Below are 12,471 nucleotides of genomic sequence, written 5' to 3'. Positions count from 1 at the left end.
TCTTCTTATCAGATTTACTTAATCATAGCTAGATCATTGGCGTCATGGTCGTGGATTAATTGTCACAAGATGTTAAGCAAAATCGGCCTCTTTGGGCAAATTTAGTTTTCAACACTAAGTGAATAAATGGTTTTCTATAATACATTTTAACAAATATAAAATCTTTCCTAGTCTCAAGGTTATAAGCCAGCAGTCCTTGGAACCCTTAAAACACACGTCTAAGTCTTACAGAAGAGCAGTTGGCCCTTCCCAGTAAATAGATTTAGAAAATTAAAAATTTGATGGCATAAAAAGAATAAGACTCTATTGAAATCTTACAGTAAATGGTCTGCCATGATTGTTGCTTTATCTAAATAAGCAAAGATGAAGGAATACCCAAAGCTCTTGTATCAACAGTTTCTTTGCTGGAAGTTTCTCTCAAGGATTTCTCCTTTCTCCTTCTTCCTGTTGGTGGAAATATGTGGCTTCTGGGTTTGCAAAAAATTTTCAAGGCTGAAACAAAGTTATTTGTGATTTCTTATTTTTATTTCTACATCAATTGAAAAATAGAATCTCAAAAATATGCATTCTTTTTATAATGTATTTATCTTCTAAAATATAAATGACTTGCATATTTTGTCATTCTACACAGAGAAACTGTTTGTTTGTTTTGTTTTAGAATGAGTTCCCTTACAACTCTACAATATTTATATTTACTTCATCACTGTGATATCGTTTCTGCCATAACAAAAGCAATTTAAATGATTTTATTGTTTTAAAAATTATGTTGGTTTGATAAAATTTGAAGGCTACAAAAATATTATAATGAACACAAGTCTGGCTATAGAGTAAGCACTGAAATTGTAGAAGGAGGACCTTTCAATAACTCATTCATTCATTCACAAATATTTATTGGGAGTCTGTGATGTGTCAGGCATTGTGCTAAGTGCTAAGTGCACATTAGCCTCCTACCTATGATATTAATCATCTGGATGGGGAAGAGAGATACAAAAGTTTAATTTCATAGATGAAACTCAATTGGAATTATAACTTAATATCGGGAAATTTTTCTACACAAAGTGGTTGGGTCTAATTTTGTGGTTAAATATGCCCTCCATATTGGCAGCTAAGAACAGACTGAGGAAGAATACTACTAGAGAGGGGACCAAAATCAGTTTAAGAAGTGTTGAAGTTTTGTCTGTAAACACAGACACACACACATCTCAGATTAGTTTTAATATACAATTTGAAATGGCCTAATCAGAAATACGAGAATCTATGGTTAGTCATTTAACAATTAAATATTCTGAAAGACTGGTTAGTTAGCAACTAAAGCTTTTTAATCAAAAGGCCAAGCACCAGAGCCACTTTACGTATTATTACCTTCAATGTCAGAGGCTTGGTAAACAAGCACAAGCATTCTTTCCAATGAAATGGTGAAATGGCTGATCTTTCTGGTTTGGACTCGTAGAATGCCATACAAGCACTCCTATCCCCACAAGAATAGGGTGTAGGCGTCTAGAGAACTCAATGACCTACAACCCTTTGGCCTGTCACCAAGCCTTAAGATTTGAATTGGTCCTGTGTTCAGAAGCTTATTGGAGGATTTTGTAGTCTGACTCTGACCAGAAAGTTAGCTGAACACTGCTGTTAGAATATTATGGCTTCTGTCTTGAGTAAACATTCAAGGTGCTGTCAGAGCATCAAAAAGACAGAGACCTGGGATTTAATGGAGCTCAGAGAATTGTATAACACTTATCGTGCCTGCTTTTACTGTTATTTGTTCTGATACTAGTTTTCTTTGGAACATATCAGGTATGGAGAGCTAGAGGCCTCCCTTTCTATACCTGTTGGACTCACTGATATCTACTCTGTTTGAATTTTTCATTGTGAATGACAAAGTTTGCTTAGGTAAGTTTGTAACAACATATCATTTTACTATCTGGAATTTTTCCAATATATTTGTCACCTTGCTCTACTTAATAATCCTCAACATTGATTTTTAATGAAAGAAAATTAATTCTTATGCTTATGTTTGACAATATATATTTAAATATAATTGGCTTGAAAGTTCTTAGTGCCTGACCATTCTGTGAAAGGCAGTGAAATATGCTGCCACTCCTCAACCTCTAAGAGTAACCAGAATTAATGAAAATCTCCAGGTGAGGAAACTATGTCTTTCTAGAAAATATCTTGTTTTTAAGTTTTGCCCTGAAAAGTGAAACTCTTAAATAGCAATTTTTGATTATCATAGTTGCTAATGTTGTCATGAAAAAAATAAGTAACATATTTTCAGGTGCAGTGTAGTAATGAATTTATGAAAAATATGTGATGCCTAGGAACACTATTAATTGTAAGCATATATTTCAATAATGATGGAAACATTTTTAAGCCACTTTGATAATTCATCTAGGTCTTTTTAAAAGTTTACATTGGGCCGGCCCCGTGGCTTAGCGGTTAAGTGTACGTGCTCCGCTGCTGGTGGCTCGGGGTTCGAATCCCGGGCGCGCACCGATGCACCACTTCTCTGGCTATGCTGAGGCCACGTCCCACATGCAGCAACTAGAAGGATGTGCAGCTATGACATACAACTGTCTACTGGGGCTTTGGGGGGAAAAATAAAATAAATAAAATTAAAAAAAAAAGTTTACATTTATGCTTATTTTGTGCCATTTAAAAGAGAAGGAGGAATTGGAATTAAAAATTCATTTCCCTTCTATCTAGTATGCAAAAATTGGTTGAAATACAAAAGAATCAATCAAGCAGTTATTTTATCATTAACATATTTACAATTAGTGGACTGGCACCTTTTTTCCTCCACAAAGAAGAGAGTAGATTCGTTGAATAATTATTAAACCTTGGCTCCTTTACCTAAGTTATTAATTTGTCAAATATGTTCCAGGTTTCTTAGAAACACAGACTAGATTTTATTTTTAACTTTTCAATGTATTAAAGGATATAATTTTTAAAAATAATAACTAAATTTTTGTAAAATATAACTATTATTTCTGTAAATTATAAGGAAGGTAAGTAAAGGAAACTTATTTTGGACTCATAGATTTTATACTTTTCTACATATTAAGCTTAAAAACGATTGTACAATTTTGATGATTTCCAAATGGATATATTCATGACCAAGCATTGGAATTATTATTTTTTTAGAGAATCTATTTTTACCACTAAAACCATATTTGCACAGTCTTTTATTTTATAATATGGAGGCTTATGCCTTAATTTAGACAGCTTCCTTATCTAAATAGTTAATAATTATTAATATGCTCTAACCATAGAGATTGATGGGTTTTTTTGACACTTTATGTCAAGAAATCTGTAAGTCTGGAACCTGGTAGGAAATAGCACCCTGGATTTGAACTAATTGAGGAGTGTTTAAGAAAGGGACTATTTATAAAGGTATGGACAGGGTACAAAGGGACCACATGGGGAAATGCATACCCCAGGTATTCTGTTACTGCTGTTCCTTAGCCTAGCAGAGCCTGGAGAGAAAAGGCTGTGTGGAGCAGCCAGCTGATGGAAATGATCTTTGATCAAGAGACTCAACCATCCTGTAGCATCCCTGCAGGGAGGGAACCAGGGATAAATACCCCAAAATAGCTTGTTCCCTCCTCCAGTGTTCTGCTAGTGTTCCTATGGGCAGAAACCAACTGAAAGCCAGAGAGCAAAGGAACCTGTTAATGTCGAGTAGAAAAGGGCAGAAAGTAAATGTGGAGAGGAAAATGAAAAATATTGTCAGAAAACTAAACACTAGCCTTCTTCTGATAGATTAGCAGAGAGTTTTCTGGTTTTTTTAGAGAACACCACACTTGTGGCCGATGAATGTATTGGCTCACTCAAGAGTCATCTCAGGTTTGTCAAAGTGTCTTCCTGACACTGTGATGTTGGAAAGATAAAGCTACATTTTCCAGTTGTCTTCACAGATGTGCTTTACATTATGCCAATCAGATGTGTATGCCCAAGTCATCGATTTGGGGCTGAATTACGTGGTGAGGGTAGGGTCTGATATCCATTCTGCTGCTGTGGATTGTGGCAGAGGTAGTACAGGTCTGGATTGAGCAACTATGGCAACATCTTGGCTTGACCATTGAAGCAGCAGTAGCCCTCTTAATGATCCAGGTCTACTGTATGGTTTGGGAGATTATATCTGAAGGTCAGTTTAAACCCTACTTCTGCAGTCCTGTCAGTTTGCTAGGTACACACCTTGATGAAGTACATTTTCCCTATGTAACCTAAAATGGTTTCTGTTGTCTGCAACTGAGAATCTCACCCAATGCAGCACAGTAAACACAGCAGTGAAAGGTGTGGCATTCTGGCAGGGCTTTTGACCGAACATTCTCATCACTTTCAACCTTCCATACACAACTCATTTTGATACTTGCCCTCTCTGTAAGCCAGAAATAAAGGTTGTATTTATATATATGAAGGAAAAATTGCAAGTGTTAATCCTTCTGTTTATTTCAGTAATCCTTCTGTTTATGAGTAGATATACTCATTTTCAGAAAAAAAGTGAGATAACTCAATAGGTGCTTATATTATTACATTTTCTATGTAAAAAAGGGAAACAATATGTTATTATACTAGAATTTACAACTATCCACAAGTGGTGTGTGAGACTGATCCATAGCAATCCCTGTGATGATTTGAAGATCTAGGGAAAATAAGTAGAACATGACATATTAACCAGAAAACACACATGTTTTTTTAAAAAGTTATTCTTTTCGCATGACATTCTACTGCATGCAATCAAAATTATTGACATACTGAGATTTTCCTTCATTGTTCCAGGTTGAAACACTTATGTATCAAAAGATATATAAAATAATTCACAGTGATGAGCTTTAAAATACCTTAAACACAAACACAAAAAACAAATGAACAAACAAAAAAATCTCTTCACATCTTTAAATGAGAGCTATGAGTAAGATTGGTGAAATTTGTTTTCCAATAATTATGATAGATTTAGGTAAAAATTGACTTCCTACTCTCGTGAGTAGAGAGTGACATACTGACTCCACACGTCCTCTGTTGATCGTCTTACATTTTAATCTTCAGTAATAGCTGCTGGCTCTCAGACTTCTTAAAGGAAAGTGTGAATGACATCTTCTCCAAGTAGCCTTCTTTGATGACCTCCAAACACAAGTAAGCTCTGACCTCTGAATGTCTCACATTGATTGATGTAAACATTATAAATCTATCACATGTTACTATATATCTTGTGAATACAGAGAGGGAAGCTGTGAATATGGAGAAGAGGATATGTGAATATGGAGGAAAGAACAGAGTCTGACTGCATTAGAACTTTCGAAGCCTCCTGGCAGAAGTGGCAAAACTATTTTGTGGTGCAGAATTGTACTTCTAGACACTAGGATCAACTCTTAAAGAAAGAGGGATGTTTAAAAAAATCTAGTTTTGGAGATGTTAACTTGGAAAGGTCAACAATGGATCTACAGGGGCCGGCCCGGTGGCGCAAGCAGTTAAGTGCGCGTGCTCCACTGCAGCAGCCCGGGGTTCGCCAGTTCGGATCCAGGGTGCGCCCTGACACACTGCTTGGCAAGCCATGCTGTGGCGGCGTCCCATATAAAGTGGAGGGAGATGGGCATGGATGTTAGCCCAGGACCAGTCTTCCTCAGCAAAAAAAAAAGAGGAGGATTGACAAATGTTAGCACAGGGCTGATCTCCTCACACACACACAAAAAGAATGGATCTAGAGAAGAGAGAGCTGACAAGACATGGGGCTTAATTGAGACTTTGTATAACCTGCTATTGGGAAAGAATATGGTGCGGGTGTCATTGTTCAGTTACAAGAATTCCTTCAGCTCAGATTCTATAATTTATTCCAAGAATCTCGGCAGAAGGAAAAATAAAATGTAAGAGTTTGACGGTAGTTGGGGAAGCTACTAAGGCAGAAATTCTCAAATGTTCGTGTGCATCGGAATCACCTGGAGGGCTTGTTAAAACACAGATGCTGGGCCCCATCTCCAGAGCTTGTGATTCAGTAGGTCTGCAGAGGGGCCCGAGAATATTCATTTCTAACGAGTTCCAGGTGAAGCTGCTGCTGTTGGTCCAGGCATTAGAGTTTGAACACCGACATGCTAAATAAATGGATTGGCGCTTGTAGGTGGAAAGATATCCTCATCAAATGAAAGGAATTATTCAGTGGTGGGATGGGAAGTAGTTATAATCACCAATGCAATAATAACAAGAGCAAAGTCCACCAGCAGTAGTGGACAATTCATAAAAGCAGCCAAAACATAGTACCATTAGGAGAAGGAAAAAACAGCCACCAAAATGTGACATTTCTCCCTTCTTTGGAGTGAATACCGTTACATTTTTGTTTCCCCAAACTGTTTCCACTAGAAAGGAGATATGTGTACTTACCATTATGGTTACTTAATTTAAAAATGTTTTTAAGTTCATATTATATTCTAGGGACTGTGTCAGGCAATGAAATATAGGAAAGAATAAGACTCAGTCTCTTTTCCTATGGAGGTCAGTCCATTACTAATGTTGTAAATTCTATAATGCAGAGACAATGCCTTGTGCATCTTAGTATTTTGTACAAACTTCAGCACAGTGCCCTGTGGATAGAAAACACTCAGTAAACATGTTGAATAGATGTTACACTCATTGGCCTGGAAGTATCAGCATGACATTCGGCTGATCCCTACATTTGCTGAACTTTGGTGATGTACCAAATACTCTGCTAAGCATCCTCTATTTTACTTCTTACAATCATCCTATAAGAGAAGTAATTTTATTATTCCTGTTATAGAGAGAAGAAACCAAGCTTTACAAGATTAAGCAACTTGCCCCAGATCACACAGCTAAGAGGGCCAAAGCTGGAATTTGAGCCTGATCTGTATGACTTCAAAGTCCCTTCTGCATCTGCTATGCTGTCTCAAAAAGTGATTGAAAGTATTTTTTCTTATGTTATCAAACATTCATTCCTGTGATATTTACTCTAGTAATACACATTAGAAATAAATATTTTTATATGGCTCATTCATTTTTTTCCCCACTCATTTACCAGAGTGCAAAATGTCAGACATAACGTAATGAATTAACCCAAAGCGCTGCTCTAAGTAATAAAAAGAACTAACATTCACCATATTCCAGGTAATGTGCTAAAAGCGGCATCTAATTTTACTTTCACAAAAGAAACCCTGTAAGTATTATTATTACTCCTACTTTATAAATGAAGAGTTAGAATCAGAGAAATGAAGTAACATTTTCACAGTCAGCAGAGTTAATAAATGGCAGGTCTCAAATGTGAGCTCTGTTTTTTCTAATTTTAGAACTCTCACTATACACCACTATTCCATACTGCCTCTCTTCAATTTTCACCCACTTCTAGACAGTCTGCCCTTAAAATACTCATTGTTATATTTTCACTTTCACCTTTCTATAAAGAAATTTGACTGATTAAACTCCAAAAACAATGATATACATTGTCACTCAAATGACATATTGGTACTTGGCTTACCATCACATTCAGACATGGGGGACTTCTGTGTGTTTTATACATGGGTCATTTAACAGGTAATGCCTATAGTTAGATTGTGAATGTGACAAAATTTACACATCAATAAAAGCAAAATCAATATGGTTACAAAAGGCAAATTAAAAAGGTTAAAAGTGTTATTTCCTTTTTCCTTTATTATTTTCTTTGAACATAACCTATGTGAAGGAAGTATAGAGAAAAATGTACAATGAATATATATATACACATACACAGTTTGTTCCCAAATTTAGACAAATATATCAATGTTGTTATATACCTCTTTATTTATATATTAAGAATGATTGTATTCATCATGTACATAGGGATTATTAACATTATTTCTGGGCATATCTGATATAATATCATTTTGAATAGATATACTGAAAATTTCCATTATGACAAGAGTGACATTAATTAATATATTCAACTAATGTTTTCCTTTATTGATCTAGCCTCTGTCATCTGTTTCCTCCTGTAGGTTCAGGGATGTCTGTGACCTAGAATGACCTTATACATTAGCACAAATTACCTACAAGCTTCTGGCAGAGTGAGAACCATGCCTTAACATCAAGTTTCCTTGGTGCCTGATCTCATTGCTTCTCACTCTTGCCCTCCTTAGGGGACTCAGGCCAACCTTGCCTTCCTGTTCCCCCATCAAGCCAAGTATATTACTGCCTCAGTTGTCACTTGCAAATCCTTCTGCCTGGACTCATCATTTAGATCTCAGTTCATATGTCATGTTCTCAGAACATCCTTTTTTCCCTTTCCTTTATTTAGTTATAATTTATTTAGAGTAAAAATTCTTCCCTTTTAGTATATTGTTCTGTGAGTTTTGACTAATGCACAAAATCATGTAACCACCACCACAGTCAAGATAGAGAACAGTTCCTTCACTCAGAAATTCCCTGTGCCCCTCTTTAGTCAACTCTTGCTTCCACCTCATGCCCCAGGAAACTGTGATCTGTTTTCTGTCCCTATAGTTTTTTCTTTTCTAGAATGTCATATGTGTGGAATAATATGTAGCCTTTTGAGTTTGAGTTGAATGTCCATTCCTCACTATTTATACAATGTTGTCCTAAAATTTACTCTTCATCATTGTATTATCTTATTTTCTTTTCTTTACAGCACTTACTACTCCCTCAAAACATCATTTTATTGGCTTATGTGTTTATTATTAACTTTCTTTGCTCTGAGCTGAAGCAGCTACATATGTGACATTTTTGTGCAAATCAGAAAAAATTTTCTTCAGGTTTACCCTCAACTCATGTACTTAAAATTAGTCTTCAAAGGCATTTCCAAGGTTAAAGATTAAATGAAGTCCTCAACTCTCAGAGTGGGCAGTTCAACATTCAATGGGACAATTTAAGTATAGATACTACACATTTTAAATAAGAAACCAATGCAAGGAAAGATACAGGGATGAGTTGTACACTGTATACAAATTGATTTTATGAAGATTCAGCTGCCTAGAATATAAACTAGCAATATTAAAAATAAAGAAAAAATTTAAATCGTTTGTCCCCTTGACAGTACTTCTGTGAAAAGCAGATTCCCATATACAATGAGATCAGAGATAAATATTTATAAATACAGATCAATGGAATATACTAATATACACTTATAAACTATTGATATATATTTCAATTTTGAAAAAATCTGTTTATGAATTATTAGTTTATGTATGTATAAATGAACATCCTATAAAGTAAATAGGAAAAAATAAAATATGTCAGCAATAAATGCTGCTTTAAAGATAAGTAAAACTAACTGGATTCAATTTAGAACCAGACAAGCAGAGGATGAAAATAATAATAATACCTTTCATCTCTAGTATTTTATGAGTTAAATAGTAGTAAATGAAACAGACATTCTAGGCCAAATTACTGTGCTAAATCGATGCACAATTAATGGCAAATTTATTTAAGAACTTCAAGAAATTAAAAGAAAATTTCTAGGACCATTAGACAAAGGTATCTCTTGATATAAATTGTGCTATATATAGCCACTGTGAGAAAAAAAGTCTGGTGGTAGTGTTTATGACTGATTTGTAAAGAATGGTTTTAGATACAATCCTGGATATTCCTTACCTATTAATCCTGTGTAAATGGAATTTTAAAATATGACATTTCACGTCTCAGTTTCATCTAGTTTGCCAAAAGTCAACAAGAAAACATGAGGCGTCCATAACCCCAATATTCAAAAGGAGAGTACTAGAATATTTATGTGGGATTAGCAAAGGGAGTGTCCAAAAATCTCTCTCCCATCTTATCCTGTTATACTTCCACAGCAACAAATTTGAAAGAAATACATCATAAATGAGAAAAATCATCAAAATTGATTTAGTTCCTCATTCCATTTGGCTTTGTTTTCCCTAAGTTCTTTTATATGGTTGCATAATCCTTACCTTCTAAAGCCATATCTTAAGGTTCATAGTTATTATGCTGTCCTGATTTTTCTCTTAATTTTCTAAAGTTTCTGTGTGTGTGTGTGAATTTATTATCCTTCTTTCTTTCTTCCACTTTTCAAATGTAGATAAACCGAAGTCAACACTTAGCTTATTTTATTTTCTGTCTCTTTTTCCTTCTTGTCTGTCTGTCTATCTATCTACATAAGTTCCAGAGACTCATGTAAATAATACATATCTCCCAAAAATGTTCCATACAAAACCTACCCTTGCTTGCATATTTCTGCTAACTTAATCCAGGCTCAAAACCACACTGTAATCTATGACTAATAGTACCCTACAATCTCAGTCTTATAGGGGGCTGTCATTCATCAGAATCTGAGCATAATGCTTTTTGTACATGGTACTTTCTTTGCATTTCTACCCTAGTTAAGACCCACTATTTTTTAACACTTTAACCTCTCAGCTATTATTTTTAAAACAACTTGGGCTGGCCCGGTGGCATAGTGGTTAAGTTTGTGGGCTCCACTTCAGTGGCCTGGGGTTTGCAGGCAATAGATATTAGCTCAGGGCTAATCTTCCTCACCAAAAAAACCAACTAAACATATTTCCTATTGTAAGGCTTTTCTAGTCACTCATGAAATCATGATTTTACTAAACCTCACTTTCTGTTCTTCTCTGTTTAAAAATTTTCATCAAACTTTCAACTTCCACCTCCTCTAGGAAAAAGCTCAAACCTCTTGGGCTGGCACCACATGCCTCCTCTGTGTGGAGAAGGCACTGATTTTGCGGCCTCATCCCTTTCCATACTAGCTTCTCTCTTACAGACACCATGCACTCCAGCTAACATGACCAATAAGTACCTGGGAAACTCTACGTTTTCCATATACGCTTCTGAAAAGTGCCCTCCTCATCTGCCTAGGAAATTTATACTCACTGGACCTCTTTCTCCAGGTTCAGGCCCTCTTTCTCCAAGAAACTTTGCTGATTTACCTAAACCAATGTTTTCTATAGACCCTGTTTGTCATTTACACTTCTCTAATGAGAGGTTACAAACTCCATATGACCAATAACAAAGGAGCTGATAATCTTCCTGAAGATAACAATTACATATAACTTCAAAATCTAAAATCAACAAAAGAAGGGAGCCAACATTGTGTAACATATATCAATTGCTAAGCAATTGGTCAAAAGAAGGGATATTAAAATGATCAAAAGAATAAAGGGGCAATACTATTCTGTATGCAGAGTCCTTAGCATAGTGTGTGGTTTAGTGTAGGCGCTCAGCAGCCTTGTTTTCATTCCCAGTCTCAAATGAACCATATTAAAATATTTAAGTTTTTCCTATCTAGAAAAACGATGTTTGAAGTCTAAGAAAATTATGCCACAAATGGGAAAAGTGAATGTGAATTTTATCAGCAAATCACAGAAACTAGAATTAAGAGTGTTACTTGAAGTTTAAGGGAGATATTACAAATTAAGTAAAACACAGGCTTAGCACTACAGCTATTTCACTATAATTTGATGTCAACTATAGGATATTCCCAAAACGTGAATTCAAAGCATCATCCTGAGCCCCAGTAAACTTTTATCACTCAATAGCTAACGTAGCATTTTCCACAAGAAATGTTATATTGATTTCATTTTTCCTTATTCTGGATATTGCCATACATGTTTCCAATTATTAGACATAAGTGATGCACACTGACTCTAGGACTTTATCAGTGTACGTGTTTGAGAAAAATAAGGAAACTTGCTTAACCTAATAGAAGTAGAAGCAAGAGAATTACATTTTCAAAAGTTATTGTGGTTACATCTATTTTTAATGCTTTGGAAGCACCTGTCAGCAAGAACATTTGCATCCCAATAGTCTATTTTAAGGAAATTTAAATCATCCTCATGCTGACAAATACCGCCAAATTCCAGATATGCGCATCTCATAAAAGCTAATACATATTCAATGACTCATAAAATCAAACATTTAAAAAACATCATGAGTCAGGACCCCATACATATTTTTAAAATAACAATATTTCTTAATGAAAGGATTGTATACTGTATGCAAATATTCTCTCATTTAATAATGATGATCACTATACAAATGCCTCTTAATTGAAGGAAAGAAATCATTACACCACATGTGTCACCACAATTATTTATTCCTCTTTATGAAAGACAATGTGTGTTTGAGATACTTGAAAATTACCATATATTACATACATAATAGTTAAAATGTTCTTGAAGATTGTAAACAAAATGTTATTATTTTTAGTAAATATTAAAAAATTGTAGTTTTATTCCCCTAATATAATAATGCCCATTGGTTTATTATCTGATTGCCCACTGGGTTCCCATGCTTCAGATGGAGGGCAAACGACAGCTATAAAGGAAAGTTGTCTGACTGTCATATTAGATTTCTTTAAGTCACTGTGTAAAAAAGGCCTTGAAAGTTAGGCTTTGTGAAAGATAAAAGTAGTTTCTAAATTCCCATAAGCTCCCTTTAAAAATCAAGAGCTAGACTTGGCCAACTCTGATCAAAGAATTTTACTCCAAATCCTTGCTAGAATGAACT

Source organism: Diceros bicornis, chromosome 3 (assembly GCF_020826845.1).
Source record: "Diceros bicornis minor isolate mBicDic1 chromosome 3, mDicBic1.mat.cur, whole genome shotgun sequence".
NCBI lineage: Eukaryota > Metazoa > Chordata > Mammalia > Perissodactyla > Rhinocerotidae > Diceros > Diceros bicornis.
This window is presented reverse-complemented; position numbering follows the sequence as displayed.